This window comes from Cyrtonyx montezumae, unplaced genomic scaffold, assembly GCF_038088225.1.
Source record: "Cyrtonyx montezumae isolate F1298 unplaced genomic scaffold, pur_monq_1.0 scaffold_13, whole genome shotgun sequence".
In the NCBI taxonomy this organism is placed as follows: domain Eukaryota; kingdom Metazoa; phylum Chordata; class Aves; order Galliformes; family Odontophoridae; genus Cyrtonyx; species Cyrtonyx montezumae.
Window position 1 is genome coordinate 36947878 of NW_027071859.1, and position 17534 is coordinate 36965411.

The window sequence follows — 17534 nt, forward strand, 5'->3', positions numbered from 1 at the left end:
ATTTTATTAGAGTTTGGAATTCAATTAATTTCTGCCCTTTCACTTAAACTCAGCAACTTCCTGCTCTATTTCCACATTGCACATAGCTGACACAAGTTCCTAGTAAGACTTGGATTCCCATAAATAGAAATAAATAACAATAGAGGAGTCGAGAGAGACCACATGCATACACTTATAGAAGTCCACAGTTACATATGATGCTCTAAAAATGTGCACTGAACTATTAGAAATTAGCCCACTAATAACTATCCTTAATTTTTTTTCTAATGAAAATGATGGATCACCAAATACAGCCATGTCTGTGAGCTTACCTTTTATTTTTGTTGTGTGAAATAACATTGAGCAAATTGTGCCAATGTGGTTCAGGCCCTTTATTCAGTCTTGCCTAAGCAGTGTTCTAGCTTAATTACAAAGTGATGCAAGAATTACCAGACAGAGCCTTAAAGCACAACATAGTTATAGATCAGGCATGGCAATCACAATAATCCCAATCTTCTCCCCTCAACATTTAGGAAAATGAAACTCTGCTCTGACTCATCAACTAATTATATATTTAGAAATACCAACTGAATTATTTATTTCTCCAGCAGTAAATGCACAAGAGTCAATTCTGAAACTGTTTTCACTTTAGAGTAGTAGTAAGAAATAAATGTGATAACAATGAATAGTTGGAACAAAAGTTATGTCAGATTGGTATTTCCTAGTCAGTGCCACCAGCTACAGAGGTCTGAACATAAACACAGTAATATTCTGCACAATTCAGTTGACCTACACTTGTGATAGATGAAATCCAGTTTGAATAGGAGCCAGGAAGGGCTACAAGAATGAACTGCTCATATCTTTGCAGATCATGGAGGAGGTAAGAAAGCAGCTCTAAGTCAAGAGACTACATTTGATTCACAAACAGAAGAAAGCAAATTTTTCACGGCCACAAAGTGGAATCCAGAAGGCTGCTGCTTTGTGATGGCAAGGCTTCCAGGAGAGCCAGGAACCCAAGTGGGGAAAAGTTACGGTGTTAAAGTTTTATCAGTATTTTAAAGAGCATGCATAACATGATTGCCTGGGATACATCACTGTGAAAATGAACCAGATGGTCAGATCCATTCCTTGCTGCTAACATTTGATTTACTGCAGGATAATCATGGTACAAGCTCCAGTGCAATTCAGTTTTGTTTAATAAGCCTAAGAGGATGGAAGCTTGAGGGATTTATTTATATATATGTATTTTTGTAAGCCAATTATTATTGTTAGATGTTGCACTTTTCTTTAACATGGTACTGTTTTTTATTTTCAGATTTCTCTAGTTATCCCCACACATTAAGCTGCCACCTCCAAGATAACCACCTGCTTTTGTTACAATTAAGCTAAATTATCCCAAGGCACAGTGGTGTCTCCTGCTCTGATCGTATGCTGCTGCGCTCACCTTTGTCCCAGGGAAGCAGGAGGGAGGATGCTGTTCAGACCTAACTTCTGAAGAGTGAAGTTGGTGCCCTGTTACCACTCACAGTGCTTAAGTCTGAAGTATAAGTCTAAGTTCTTTGATCATTTCCCAGTCCTGAGAGAACTCCCAGAAAGAGCATGCTTAAAGTACACAGAAAAACCCTGTCTTATTACCACTAACTGACATTTCACTAGCCATATTTCTGAATGTCACAATTTTCAGTCTAAGACAAGTTCATGTAATGAGAGGAAGTTGTCAGCCTTTCCCTGGGCTTTTAAAATCCAGGCATATTTTCAGTAAATGCTTTTGCAGGCAACATATGAGTCTCCTTTGCTTCAGAGGCAAACACTCCAGACCCACAACTCACATGAAGGATGAAACCTAGACATCCTCCCTTTTCTTCTGCTCTTGTCTCCTGGCTTTCTGGAAGAAGGTTTGTAAGCCAAGACTGAGGGAAAGCTATGACCTTGTCAGTGAAGCAGATGCCAAATCAGAGTATAACTTTTCTGCAGTGTCTTAGCACATGCATGCTTAACTGAAGTTTTCACTCTCCCAGCCAGTGTTTTCCCAGGCCCTCTTGGTGGTAGAAGTGGCTCAGTGCAACCATAGAAGCATTAGAAGATGAGAGGTACGATGCAAGAACAATTTAAAATTAAATAAATAATTAAAAAAAACTTCTTAATGAACTACTGGAATGTGTGGAGTACCCCCTATTCAGGATAATTCTCACTCCACATTACATGTTCCTTCCCATATCCTGTACATTTCACCTGAGTCCTTACTGAGGCTCCTTGAAGACAAGACCAGGCAGGAAAATTTCACAGCCATATAAATATCCACAATGACAAGAAAATATGTCACATAACATTCCAGATTTATTCAGTGCAACCTAATTCAGTGTATGGACAACCTCTATTAGCTTGAACACAATGCCTTACAAACGCCACCTCTGTCCTGGATAAAATGTCGTACCTCATTTTATCATCTTGTGCCTCTGCTTCAAGTCTTTTACTGCCCTCTGTAGTAAGATATTCAAGAATGTAGGTGCTCAACTCAGTCACTGCAGATTTTTTTTAGTGCTACCTGAACTACTACTTTCTGCATAAGAGAGGCTGCATTAATCACCACATTTCTGAAATAAGGGAGCCTTGAATCCCTCTTTTGCCACAGTCTATGTGAGGCTTTGAGGACACATCACGCTAGAGCAATGAAGAAACACTCAATCCCTGCCTCTAAAATGAGCACAGGTAGAGATCTTACTGTTAAAATACTCATTCCAGATCACTTGCCCTGCAAGCAAAGGAGTACAGTACAGTCTCAAACACTTGAGGAAGTGACTCAAGCAGAAAGCTATCTGGTAAAATCGAGGAACAGAAAGCTTTTTGAGCTTCAGACACATCACTCGAGAGCTTTAACTCCTGCTCAAGTCACTCATTAATGCTCACTCAACTTTTCACATCCTTAGAGTCCATGGACTCATTTTTTTGAGAACAAGTTCTTAATTCGTTAAAAACAAAACATAACCAAACAAATGTATGGGTATAAAACAGATGGCCATAAAAGGTTGTTAATATGAGGAATAGTACTTTCCTCAAGTAATAGAGAAATTGATAATAAAATCTGTAATATAAATGGTAACTCAACACGTTCTCTGTGAGCCCGTGATGGAGGGCCAGACTCAGGACACCAGTCCTGTTGGGAGTCAGCCTGTTCTCACGTGGTCTTGGAGAAGCATTAAGCTGGGTGACCTGAATTTCACATTTCAATGTTTTTAAGCATTTGGATTTCTTTAACTCTTCATGTTCCTAATTTTCTGGTGATGGAATCATAGAATCCTTAGAGGTGGAAGGGACCTCTGAGGGCCATCTAGTCCAGCTCTCCTGCAACAAACAGGGACATCCACAGCTAGATCAGGTTGCCCAGGGCCTTAACCAGCATCACTGCAAAAGTCCCCAGGGATGGGGCATCAAGCACATCACTAGACAACCTATGCCAGTACCTCACCACCCTCACTACAAAAGACTTTTTCCTTATATCTAACGTAAATCTACCCTTCCTGAGCTTGAAGCCAGTTCCCCATGTTCTATCACCACAGACCCTGCTAAAGAGGGTATCCCCTTCTTTCCTGTAGCTTTTCTTTAAATACTGAAAGGCTGCTATCAAGTCACCTTGCAGCCTTCTCTTTTCCAGGCTGGAGATCCCCAGCTCTATCATCCTGTCCTCACAAGTGGTCCATTCTACAGATCATTTTTGTGGCCCTTCTCATGACATGCTCCAACAGGTCTATGTCTCTCCTGTACTGAGGACTCATCTGGACACAGTACTCTGGGTGAGGCCACACCAGCACAGAGACAGGATCACCTCCCTTGACCTCCTGATCACCTATCTTTTGATGCAGCCCAGGATATGGTTGGCTTCCTGATTTGCAGAGGCATGTTGCTGCCATCCATCATTGCCCCCAGGTCTTTTTCAGCAGGGCTGCTCTCAATCCTTCCATCCCTCAGTTTGTATTGGTAATGGGGGTTGCCTCAACCCACATGCAAGACCTTGCACTGGGATTTGTTGAACCTCATGAGTTTCACCAGGCCCACTGTTCAAATCAAAACAGTCAATGAAGACACGTGAACCTTTCCTCTGGGATGTTCAGATTCTCCACTTGATTTTGACTTAAGAACCTAACTCACAACAAAAAAGGAAGCTTCATTTCATGGAAACGTGTCCTGGTACTCCCAAAAAGATCCACTTGGCTTAGTTATATCTCTTCTGCAGTAACAAACCGCACACGTTTCCTGAAAAAACAAATGTGTGGACCATACTGGGGCTACAGGAAGAGAATGAAGAGTTGTGACAGCATTATTGAATTATCCAGAGAGCTAACTTTGCAATTTGCTTCTGTGCTGCTGGATAATTCATACAGATTACATTGTATCTATGCTATATATTGGGCTGGAAAGCACACTGCCAACCTTGCAGATCTGCAGCATACCATCAATACCCAGGAGTTACATCATAGACATGCCTTTCCTGTGCAAAAGGCTTGGTGAAATACATGTTAGTTTTTTAGGATAGGTGCACATTCCAGCTCCTCAGCTGTGAAAAGGAAATATCTACCAGTCAGAGAAGGGCAACTTTAGATGAAGGCCCTCTGGTTCTGCCTCTGGAAAGGCACTCAGCTTGGAGCTACAGAGCAGGCAGTGCCAGGAGGCCCAAACACAGGACAGGGCTCAATGTACAACCCACTCCACACAGGTGACAGGGAGGAGCTTCCATAAGAAAACTCCCTGGGGGCCATTTTCACATAAAGAGTACGCATGTGCCAGTATATGCTGGAGAGCTGCAGAGACAGATCCAGCTCCAGTATTTCCTCACCGGGTTCACAGTGAAATTAAAAACCCAGCTGAAATTATCCAGGATTAGCCGCTTTTATTCTCGTTTAATACGTTTTCTGAAAACAATCCAAACCCGCAAGGTTTATCCAAAGAGGGATTTAGCAGGATTTCTGCCGGCTGCCTTCCCAACAGAGACAGGAGACCACGAGCCCGTCCTGCCAGCCCCCACTAGATGGCACTGCTCTTGTCTACAGCCACTCGCCTGTAACCCCGCTCCTGCAGCCGGCCTTGCTCCCCCAGCACTGCCCGGGACCCGAACGAGCTGCCCTCACTCTTGAGGCCGGGTGGGTGCAGGCTGGCTGTGCTAATTGCTTTGCAGATTTGTTTCACGCTGCGTTCAGAAGCAAACTTGGGATGTGCACGGCCCTCAGCGGCTTCTCTCCCCCATCAGCTACCTCCACCACTCCCCACAGAACAGGTCTGCTTGCTGCTGAGAAGGTACTCTAGCAGAATTTAACATTATTATCAATTTTTTACATGTCTTATTGGTTTTAACTGCTGAACTTAAAGTTGTTTGGGATGACAAAAATGGTCAAGGGTAGAAATTCAGCTACAATATGGACTACAACAGCAATTTAACGTTGCCAAAACTATTAAAGAGAAACTGAGGCTTAACATGATTCCTGTTTCTCTTCCCTTCTGCTCAGATGGTGAAGCAGCCAGCTGCATTTCTGGTCCACAAGAAATTGCATTTCCTAGTGGCAGGGACAAGGGACAGTGAGCACAAACAGGAACACAAAGTTCTGTCTGAACATGAAAAAGAACTTACTTTGAGGGCAACAGAGCACTGGAACAAGCTGCCCAGAGAGTTGTGGAGTCACTTTCTCTGGAGGTATTCAAGACCCACCTGGATGCTTTCCTGTGTAACTTGCCATAAGGAACTTACATTAGCAGGGGGTTGGACTAGATAGTCTCTGGAGGTCCCTTCCAAACCTCCCAATTCTGTGATTCTCTGAAAATTGCATTTGTCTCCAGATGTCTAATCTAGGTTTAGAAAAGAGCAACCAAAGTGATAAGAGCCTCACTGCCTGAGAAATCAAGATAGGCTTCCTTTTGGGAAGCACAGAGAGGCTGCACAATCATAGACCATGGTTCAGAGAAGCTATTGGGCTGAGTAGAAAAGGGTCTAAACTATCCAAAAGATAGCCTAAAACCTTCCCAGCAATACTAAGTCACACCATTCACCACTCTGGCAGGAATGCCAGAGTCCCACTGATATCCAAAGCTGTGAAAGCTCGGCCAAGCTTCCAAAGCACTTTACAGAGTACATCAGGTCTATATAGTCCTGAGAGAATGAAGTTTATGTATCACCACTCTTCTTTAAGAGAGCTCAGCAGTGAGCACACTCACCAGAAATATCTAGAAGTAGCAACTGCTCTATCCAGGTTTGGTTAGGGATTTACATTTTCTCAAGTTAATCTTCTGAGCATTGGTAATTTGTACAAATCAGTCACCAATTTGTCAAGACAGCATTTCCAGAGGAAACGCCTTCTGTAGGCATTCATAGGACAGGACCATCATTGCCTCTCTCTGCTCAAGGCTGCATTTACATACATCCTGGCACTTTACAGCCACTCCCAGCATGGCTGCACACAGGCAGAACTGTTAATCATTGTCCTGTCTGCAGTACTCTGAACAATTTGTTTTCACAGAAAAGCGTAAACAAAGCAAAACATTTAGTTCATTCATTGTTTTTTGTTTTAATCAATAACACTATGGTATCAAAGGTGTCCCTGACAGAAACCAGCTCTCTTCTGAGGAGCAGTGCAGAAGTGAGTTTGCAGAGGTGCTACTGGACCCATAGACCCAGGGGCAACAGAACTCCAAAGGGGCTCTGGGTTCCTTAGAGTGGAATTGTCATGATCTACTTCTGGTAGAAAAAAAAACAAACCAAAAACACAACCAACCAACCAACCCTGAGAACTCTTTTCGTGCCTTGAGCACTCTGGAGGTGGTGGTTTTAAAATTGCATAGAACAGAAACAGTTGCAAGTAACTGTCAGAGAATATCAGGAGGAACTTCTAGAATGAGAAGCATTAGTTTTACTCTATGGTAAGAAGAGATAAAATAGAGGTAGACCATCCTCAACAGCATCACCAGTGGGTACTAATGTGGAGAACTAGCAACAGCTGATGAAAACTTCCAAAATGCAAGGTTATGGTATAAGCAACTAAAGAAAGGCACAGTAATAGAAAAATAAATACAGACACAACAAGACAAGAAAAAAGGTAGGTCTGTTGTAGCTGGATCTAGCTTTACTAATCAGAATAATCTTTGCAAGTACTAAATCAGAAGTGTATGTATAATTCCTCTAAATACTGAATATTAAAAATGCACACAGGGTTCTAAGGTGACATGTAGTAGGAAAAAAGTGAAAGGGAGAAAATATAGGAAAACAACATTAATGAATCAATTGGTATTAACAGCAAAACTTCTTTACATTAAAACTATGTTGCAGTTTAGTCACTTTAAATAATTTTCACATGCATCAGGTGTCAAAGGCAGTTATCTCTGGCAAAAAGAATTAGTAAGGAGTATCTAAACAGCAAAGGACTTCACCCTTTTAACTGTCAGCACTATTTCATTTCATTGTCAGCTGTGTTGTCACAATAGTCACTGGTGGAAAGTTAATTAAGTACATAATTTTCAATGCATTTTTCCCTATAAATCATTGGTTTATTTTCAGCATGCCTAGTTTTTCCATCACTTAAACCACATACAGTGGAGTTTATGTAGAAGACAGTCATTTTAATCAAGTCTAGCTTTATTTTAATTTGATTGAGAAATTTTGTGCTACCACGTATCTCCAGTTAACAAGATAAGGAAATATAATAGGTAACTGTGTGTGAGCATTGATTTCTTGTGTTACAAACTTATTCATAAACAAAGGTACATTCTTTCTTCCTTCTCTGAATCTAAGAAAAGCAGTCCTTCATATTATTTTTAGTCCTGTACACAGCAGAAATAAAGTAAGACAAAATCTTGAAGAGGCTCTGGTTACCTCATCTAATGGCCACGCTCACAGTTGTGAACTCAGTCCTCAGTAACCCTGGTGTCATGAAACATTAGGAGAGATTACTTGCACCCACACAGTTTAGAAGAACTGCCTTCTTTGTTCATGTACAGAAGAACATCAGACCTTACTACATGTAACCACGTCTAGTAAGGATGAAGGTTACTTGTGCAGCTTTTCTTCAATTACATAACACATAGAGAAGCACAAAGGCTAACGAGACAACTAAACAAGGCTACTTCTAATCTATCAGATTACAATCACTCTTCTACTGTGCTCAAGTGAATCTATAAACAAATATCTGCTACAGAAGTTACAGATGAGCAACTCACAGAGTGTGCAGCAATTCACATACTCATCCTGGCAGGGTAACACCTAGCTCAAAAAAGCAGCTCTCTGCTGCCCTACTCGCCAGGCTTGTGCCAAACAAGCCTTCAAAAGTTCATTCTCCAGTGAACTCAAAAATCTGTTTTGGCAAATCACAAATGAAAGGTGTCTGTTCCAATGGATTTAATAGAAAGTCAGAACAAGTGCATTTTACGTTCTTTACATCAGTCATCAGAAATGACCAGAAACTCACCTTTTAGCATGAAAAAGCAGAAATGCATGTCATTTGCCATCATCCTTTATAAACTGAAAACTCACTAAAGAAAGCTGTTGAAAGAACTGTCTATTAGAGTTGGTTAAATATCACCTGCAGTACAGCAGCCCTCTCTGAAACAGCAGGATTCTATCATTCACAGGCTGCACTGGTCTGCCATAATAATCTCAAAGACCTCATCATAGAGACTGTCATTTATATCAAGCCAGCTCTCATTAAAGCCAGCATTAAATTAATCATAAGCATGCTACCTCCTTGTAAACTGTAAGTATTCAATATGACACTTGTTATCCCAAAGTTTCTGGGGTTGAAAGTCAGCTCTTTATAAACAGAGTTGTTTAGTATTCCTACATATTGACAGACAGCTTGACAGATAAGCATATAACTCCAACATCACAGCACTTCAAGACATTTCCAGCTATCTAGGTTTACCATATGACATTGCATAAAAGAGAAACACTACCATGTTTCCCTAATTTCCTTGTCAAATGCCCTGCAAACCAGTAATTCATCTGAGATACCAGTATGAATTAGTAATAACATCACCAATGAGTAATGTTTAGTATTTCTAATGCCAAAATGGAGTAGAAAACTATCCTGGGCCAGGAGCTCCTGCTTTGGAGGTAAGGTATTGCTAATATGGACCAGGAACCCAACTCCTCTTCAAACAGTCAATAAGAGTTTGATCTTATCAACACAACTAAGCTCTGTTTGCATGTTCTGTTTGAAAAGAAAAAAGTACAGTTTGGGGCTGTCCTCAAAAACTGTAGATTTGTGGCCATGTCATGACAATTATGAAGGTCAAGAGAAATACTTCAGGTGTTTAAGTGCTAGCCAGCTGGCCTGCATTTGTTCATTTGTTTTTATAGAGCATTGGGAGTAAATACTCACAAAACAGTTTAACATCTGGAATGGGAGGAAGAATGCTTTAGTAGAATTGTCATAAGATGATGGAGATTTTTCCTGACAAACCATACATCAAGCTGCAGGAAAAGGATACCACCCAAGAAGGACCTTTCCAAGCTGGAGAGGTAGGCTGATACAACCTCATGAAGTTCAAAAAAGCCAAGTGCTAGCTGCTGCACCTCGGTTGAGCAATTCCAAGCACAAACTCAGGCTGGGCAGAGAAAAGATAGAGAGCAGCCCTGAGGAGAAGGTTTTTGTTGATGAGCCAAAAAATGTGTGCTTGCAGCCTAAAATATCAACTGTACCCTGGGTGGCATCAAAAGAAGGCTGGGCAGCCGGATGAGGGTTCCTCTCTACTCAACCCTTACGCAGACCCATCTGAAGTCCTTCATCCAGGCCTGGGACATCCAGCAAGAGAAAGGTGTGGAGTGGGTCTAGAAGAAGCTGCAATGATGATTCAGAAAGCTGGAGCATCTCTCGTGAAGAAAGACTGAGGGAGATGGGCTTGTTCAGCCTGGAGAAGAGACGGCTCTGGAGAGATCTTATAGCAGCCTTCCAATATCTGAAGGAGACTTACATACAGAGAGTGACCCCTCATCAGGGAATATAGTGACATGACAAGGGGCATCCCAGAATTGTAGGGGTTGGAAAGGAACTCTAGAGATCATCTGTGCAAACCCCCCTGCCAAAGCAGGGTCCCTAGACCAGGTTGCACAGGCAGGCATCCTAGCAGGTCTTTAACATCTCCAGAGAAGGAGACTCCACAACCTGTCTGATATGCTTATAATTAGACAATAGAAAAAAATTCTTCACAAATAAGGATGGCAAGGCACTTAAACAATTTGTCCTGAAGTTGTGGGGGACCCATCCCTGGAAGTGCTCAAGGCTAGGTTAGGTGAATCTTTGAGCCTTCCTCCTGGATTAGTGGAAGGTGTCCCTGCCCATAGCAAAGCAGTTTAAACTAGATATCTTCTGTATTTAAGAATTGGAATTTTGCTCATAAGTATAATTCTTTAATTGGGATGTTCCCTTTTTTATATCTTTTTCTTATTTTAATTTTCATATTTTTATTTTTAAACTCCAGAAGCACAAAGTAATTAATTATATTTTGCAGTATTTCAGTGCAACGCTTTACAGTACTTCAGAAACACTAACCACATTTTAAAGGTACAGAAAAACAGCTAAATAAATTGATTGACATATTTAGAGAGTCATGAGCAGTTGAGAAGAGGGGAAAATAGGCTCATAGCTGCAGTTCTTAGTTCTGCATTGAAAGAAAAGTCTCACCTTCATGAGAACTTCAGCAAGCTGTGTAAACAAAACCAAAACCTTCGGAAACAGTAAGAATAGCACAAAGCACAAAAATACAGACTCCTTTATCATGCATACAGTTACTTGAACTGGTATTGCTTACCTTTGTTAATGACCTGTCTTTGATAATACTCATTACACCACTGTAACCAGCACTTACGTATAACGTTGACTCCAGTAATTTCAACTGTTTTCAGTAATAGTTATGAAGCTTCCAAAATTAAACACTTATGTTACATTATCTTCTAACAAACACATACTTCACGGCCACCCACTAAGGTGTATATAAAAGCTGTATTAGGACAAAGAAATCTACTGGAAGGATTCTCTATTAACCACATGCTTGGAGTGTAAGTCACTTCTTACAAGCCTGGCTAAAAAGAGCACAAAAGGTTGAATTACATTTAGCATTAAGCAGTTGGCTAGAAATATACCATATATAGCTGTTGCACAAAACTTGTGAAGAATTCGAGGAGTTTAGCAGTTTACTCTTGGGTTTTACACTTCCATGCAGCACAAATATTTAGCTGATATGTATTAGTGTCAGTGGAGTTCGCAATTATATATTGTCTGTGTATCATGCCCACAGATAAATCCTTTTTATGAAGCTCATTGGTTTATTTTCCTTTGAAATTATGATATTGCTAACGCATTCCAACTCATCACAAAAGACTTTTTCTAATCCTCCTCCCCAGAGGAATGTTTCCTAATGTATCTCTAAAGCTTCTGAAGAAAAATAATACAGTATTCATCTTTTCTAAACAGAGTTTGTAAGCAGGATGTTTGGGAAAGATTTTCATGACTGGCTTACCACACTGAATGCACATAACACATCTGAAATAAACAACTAAGTTAATCAGATGCATGCAGCAATTCGTCAGCTATGGATTAAGTCAGTAGTATACAGAGACAGCAATTGGTGTCCCTGACCAACCTTCACTTGCAGTTGCTTTGGCACTGAGTAGGCCTTTGCACAGTAAGACTGCACCACCTGTGTGGCAGAGCAAAAGATTTCTGCTACTTCAGAGGGCTGAAACTTGCTACACTTGGCTCAGAGGAGAAAGGAAACCCAAGATCAGGAATGGGATGCATCAGAGCAGGAGCAAAGTCATTGGAGAGAAAAATGCTAGGAACAGCTTCCTCACTCCAGTCCACGAGAAATATAGCATAATGGAATAAACGGGCTCAGGGAGAAAGGATGGATGAAAACATTTCAGAAATAGGAATGAGATAGAGACTTGCAAACCAAGCTCAAGAGCTGAACTGGAAAGCGACATGACCAACATGCAAAACAAACAAGTTTAATTTAACTGACGCATTATTTTAATAAAAATTAATCTTATCTTTACTTCCAGGCAAAACTCCCTCAAATCCATCTCAAAAGAGAAAACATTAGGAATAAAAAAAAGAGGAAGGAAGGAAGGGGAACAAGCTACACCCAACAAAAGCAGTTAGTGACCCTCAACTACACCTACATCCTCAGGTGTCTTCCTAGGAAATGCTATTCAACAAGTGCCTCAACGTCTACAATAGCGTTAGCTCTTTTCTTTGGTTCCTCCAACTCTGTAAATTTGTTTTTCCTTTCTCCTTCTTGAAAAAGTGAATTGCCACTTAAGTAGCACAGCAATTCAAGAACAAAATGACATCACATAAGGAATGTTCGACTCTGCAGAAGACATACCCTAAATACTTGTGCAGTACAAATTCCATAATTTTCAATATCTCACAAAAAAAAACCTCACAGAAAGTATAAAATAATTTGCAATATATTAGTCTTTAAAATCCCTAATGCACACTTTGAGTACTCACTATGAATAGCAACCACTCACATCAAACCAGATATCAGTGCATTCACTTCATGAAACAAGGCCAAATATCCCACTCATTTTATGCTTTTGTTGCCCTCTTTTTTAAAATGCTTAAAAAAAATTAAAAAAAAAACCAACCAAATATACTGATATAACAGCAACAAAACCAGTGCAGCAAGAAGATAGAACAAAGAAATAATAAAATGGAAGGCTTACCCATCTCTAAGGATCAAGGCCTACAGAGAAAAACACAAAGGAGGAACCTCCAACATGAGACCCTTTCTCAGTGGCAGTCAGCCCTTAAATGAGGACTAAGAGGGGGTGGAGCTTCTGGTCATACAGGTGAATTGCCTTCACCTGTGCTCCCAGGGCTGACCGGATCTTCTCTCCAAGCACTCAGTCAGTGGTTCAGGCTGTGACTCAGCAGTTGCCATACAAACAGCTTTTGTTATTTATATACATTCATTGTGTGTAAGGCCCAAGTTAATTCCACCTCACCATGAAGCAGGTGAGCCAGAAGGTTGGACAACCATGCTCTATATGCCAGGTCTTAGATGTCTTCTTCACAGAGCTATTAGGCTAAGTGCCCATTTAAGCTCTTCTTTTCTACCCCATTTGTTGATTCAGGATTTACAAGAATAGTAGGTGAAAGGGAATGGAAGAATGGTTTGGTCTGCTGCCACTGGTGACAACCATGCACCATTCTATCTCTTTGATAACTGTCAGAACTTCTAGTAAATCTTTACTTTAAAGAATAAACAATGGCTACTGTATGTGTTTCTAAAAAGTACAAGAACCAGGATTATTTTCCATAGAGAGCATTCACCCAAATATCAACAAGAATAAATCTAATCAATTCTAATATTCTGGTAATATTTATTTTCACTTTAAAGCAGGCGGATATGTTTAGTCTGCTTTTTATGTATCCTATTTTTGTCTGGAAGTTGTGTATGAGAGCTTTGATGGACAAAGCTTGGAGTCTGAAGACACTCTCTTTCTGAGCATCCACCCTTCTGCTTGTGATTACTGCAGCTAAGCTGTAGGCATCCTGGGCAGCACAGAGATTTATTCTTAGAGACAGTGTTGTGATCTGGGAGCACCAGTGATTTTGCTGGAGGAAGTACCAGAACTGATCGTAGCCATCTTCCTGTCCAACAGCAATATTCTCCAGAAGCTTCCTGTTATGTCTTCAGCTATGCTGCAAGCACAGGTTGTGACAGGAATGCACTGACAAATCAGTCTACGTTTTACAGCAGCCTTCTAAGGGTCAGGATTAATCATTTCCTCCTGTATATTGTTCTAAATACATCTCAGAGGTAGCAGCCTCCCACCATAGATATTTAATTAGGTCAGTTTGAGGCTGATTCTATCACAAGTAGCATTGAGAAAGACAGGAAGGAGTATGTGACCCTCAACAAGATGCGCACAAAACACAGATGTTGAGCAATAGCCTCCCTGAAGTCAGCCAACTGCCCTCTGCTTTCTGCAGACAGCCTGACTCTGACCTGGATTAATCATCGTGCACATGCTTTTGGACATACACAGCAAGTGTGATTGTGCTAGCAGCTGTCTTATGATGATGATGATTATTATTTATAAGCAGCATTAGACCTTGCAGGCCGATGGAATACTTTCAATTTTATTTAAACCCTTTTTTCCCATATATATGTGCAAAGCTTGTAAGGTGCCGTTCAGTTCAGATGTACATTTATGCAGCAATTTAAACCCCATTTAGTATATCCCTAATTTCTAAACCAAGCCATGAAAACTGCTTCTGTGTTGAACTTAATCTACAGTCCCTTCTCTCTAAAGTGCTCACGTGCGTACATACATGCGCATGCAAAATGTACAGAAACTGCATTTTCAAGAGCTGCTGCAGCAAAGCCAACTCAGCCAACATCATTTAAAATGATACCGTCATCCTTAGGTAATAAAAATTGGCTTAACATCAATAAAGCTGAAGCTATGCCAGTTGGTGTCAGATAATATTGACACTTCTTTCTCCCATACTGAAACTTCTCCAGTTTATTTCTGCTTAGACACAAGGGTTAGCCTTCTCTTTCATCTCCACGTTACTCTGAATGGTACTTCAAGTGTGTTCAGTTATTTGTATTCCAATGTATTTAGTGTACCCTTTCAGACAATGATTCATCAAGTCAATATAACATTCCAGATTTATTTGATCTGTATCTTTGAAGCAAATAGTTAAGCTGCCTGTCTCAGAAGGAAAATAAAGCACTTGAACTCTTGTCTTGGTCCTAATTTAGAGTTCTGTTTGCATGTTTGTTTTAGCATCTTCTGGGAACATTCTGTCTCCTCAAGAGCTATTCTATCAACATAGGAATGAAATTTGAAGTTTTTTTTCATAGGCTTTGTCAACTTAATTTTCTCTTAAATATGCAAAATGCAAGGATATAAATTACAGTTGGCATTGTAAATGTGTACGGCCAGAAACAGAAAATCTCAGTAACTGTTATGCTGCCATTGTATGCGAGTAAAACATTTGGACACTAAATGGGATGACAGATTGAGGCTTTTAGAAAAGCTGAAATAACTCCACTTTACACCTTCTTAATAATTTTCTCCAAGGCACCTAATACTTGTGAGACATAATAACTAAGTGTAAGCTCACATTTTTATGAACTTTTAGCTTTTATATTTTTCAGAGTTAATCATGCCCTGTTGAAGTCAATGTTATTTAATCTTCTTAAATTACTGCTACAGGATGGCAAAGTGGGTTGTTATTTGAGTTTGGACAGGCTGACCAATGGGCAGAGTCAACTTCGACGTTCTACATTTGCATCACAGTTGTACTGGAGTACTTTGTAGCAGGCAAGAAATTTCTCCTTATTGACATTATGGACACAGCAAGTGTATGCCAGAACTGGCCCAGAGAAGCATTGTTTTGCACACCCTAACAAGTTTTTCTTGTTGAAGTACTGCATGAAACTTCACTACAGGGCAATTTATTGTACAAACGTGGAAGAAAATTATTTACCAGAGGTTCAAACAAGAAGCTGCTTGTGACAACCAAGCTGGGATAGAAGTGCAAGTGTGTTAACAGAAAGATGGGAAAAGCTACGGAGTACATCTGTTTTGGAACACTGTGGCATGTTTGCACTGAGTATTCTTGGATGTCATCCTCAGGGTAATCTCAGCAATCGTCTGTCAATATCAGGCACTTGCTTTGCAGCTATGACACCTTAAGAGGCTGATTCATAGCAGACCAGGACACCAGTAGTGTATTTACATTACTGCACCAACACTAACATAATTTAAATCACATTTCTTCTCATTGCTGAACAACGCATACTGCCCTCATCAGTTTAACATTAATTCTGAAGTCATAAAAAATAAGAAGTTAAGCATCTCTATTGTGCTGTAAGAACCAGCTTAAGCAAGCTCAGCACACATCTCCTTTCAGCCACTGAATGAAGAATACTCACATGCAAGAGAATGGTAAATTGAGATTCAACAGGAAGTTGGAGTATTTCCCAAGCAACAAATTTCCTTTGTGACAAAGCACAGCTGGCTGTCACCCAGTAATACTTTGGCTTATGACAAGTTCCAAAAGCATCACAAAACTCAGAGTATCACATACCAAGCACCAGGTGACAGCGGATAGCAGCAACAGTCCTTACCCATAGGAGAAAAACAGCCAAAGTAACAGCTGCTATTGAAGAGAGGAAAAGAAATTCTGCAACCTACACAGCTCTTTTGAAGATATCGAGACAAAAATGTAGTAGAAACATGTAAAGTGGAAGGGTCAGGGCTTGACCACCCCCAGAGTACAGTGTACTTTATGATTGTATGAACAACAACAATAGTACAAAAAGCAATTTTGTAAGTACATTTGTGTTAAGAAGATTTTTAAAAATGTAGATGTCCTTGATACAGAAAAAATTCTGTGGTCAGAAGTTTGTTGACATAATGAAATTGCAAGCCATTTTGACCCAGCCTGAGTTTGAAGTTGATTTATTATAAAATAAGCTTGTCTTCCCTTGCGAGATAAAATAACCTGGGTGAAAGATCTACATTTGCTCACATACTTACTCTCTTGATGGAAATAAGCTAGTCACACTTCTCTTACCTTTGCAGATCTGCAATCTGTAACAGCTCACAAAAGCAGCTGTTCTCCATTCCTCTCTTCTCATAGGTTTTTCCTGGCAGAGCACCTAATTAAGTTTTGCTTGGATACAGTTTATGTGGTATTGAGTAAACAACTGCATGCATTTACTAAAGAGAATGAAAAATGCCCTTGTTTGTTTGGATCATACTGCTCAAATCACAGCTTGGAGCCTTCAACAAATCCCATATAAAATTGTACAGAATAAACACCCAAGGCCTGATGGATGATACAAAACATTAAATAGTGTATAAACTTAGCCAAGATAAAGGAATTTATTGGAAAGATGAATTTTCCATGGCCATGAGCATTTGCTAAAGGAAAGGCTGGACTAACTCATCACCAAAAAAAATTTAAAATCTTTTGGGATTACCAGGACAGTAAGACCAGTGTCTCTCTCATTAAGCCAGTTGCTTAGATGTTTGGGAAGAAAACAAGAAAAGCTCCAAAGCAGACAATGGAAGATGGTTTTTACTGCAATCTGCCTGTTTTTATTGCTAGTGCAATGAAAAAAAGTTTGTTTAGAACCAGTGGAACCAACTCATGTAGAGATCAAGGAAGAAAATGAAGAAAGATTAAGTGGAGAAAAAAAGCAAAACATTCTGGAAATGCATTTATAATAATGTATTTATCATAAAACCTGTGGTCTGTTTGTCCCATTCGAAGTCTGAAATTGTAAAAGGATTTTTGGGAATGCAGTGAAACAACATAAGGCAAAATAAAAAAGCAGGTAATAGTAACCATAAGAAAATAGCAACTGCTGAAAATAGTACCTGAACATTTTTAAAAAGCTATGCATGCCCAAGGAGAAAATGTGCAAGACAAGCATGATCAAGTTTAGGAGTTAGAGAGTCAATTGATGTTCAGTCTATATTTGAACTAACGAAAACCAATTTCAAGCCACTTACTGAAGGAGCTGTACCTTTTAACCTACAATTA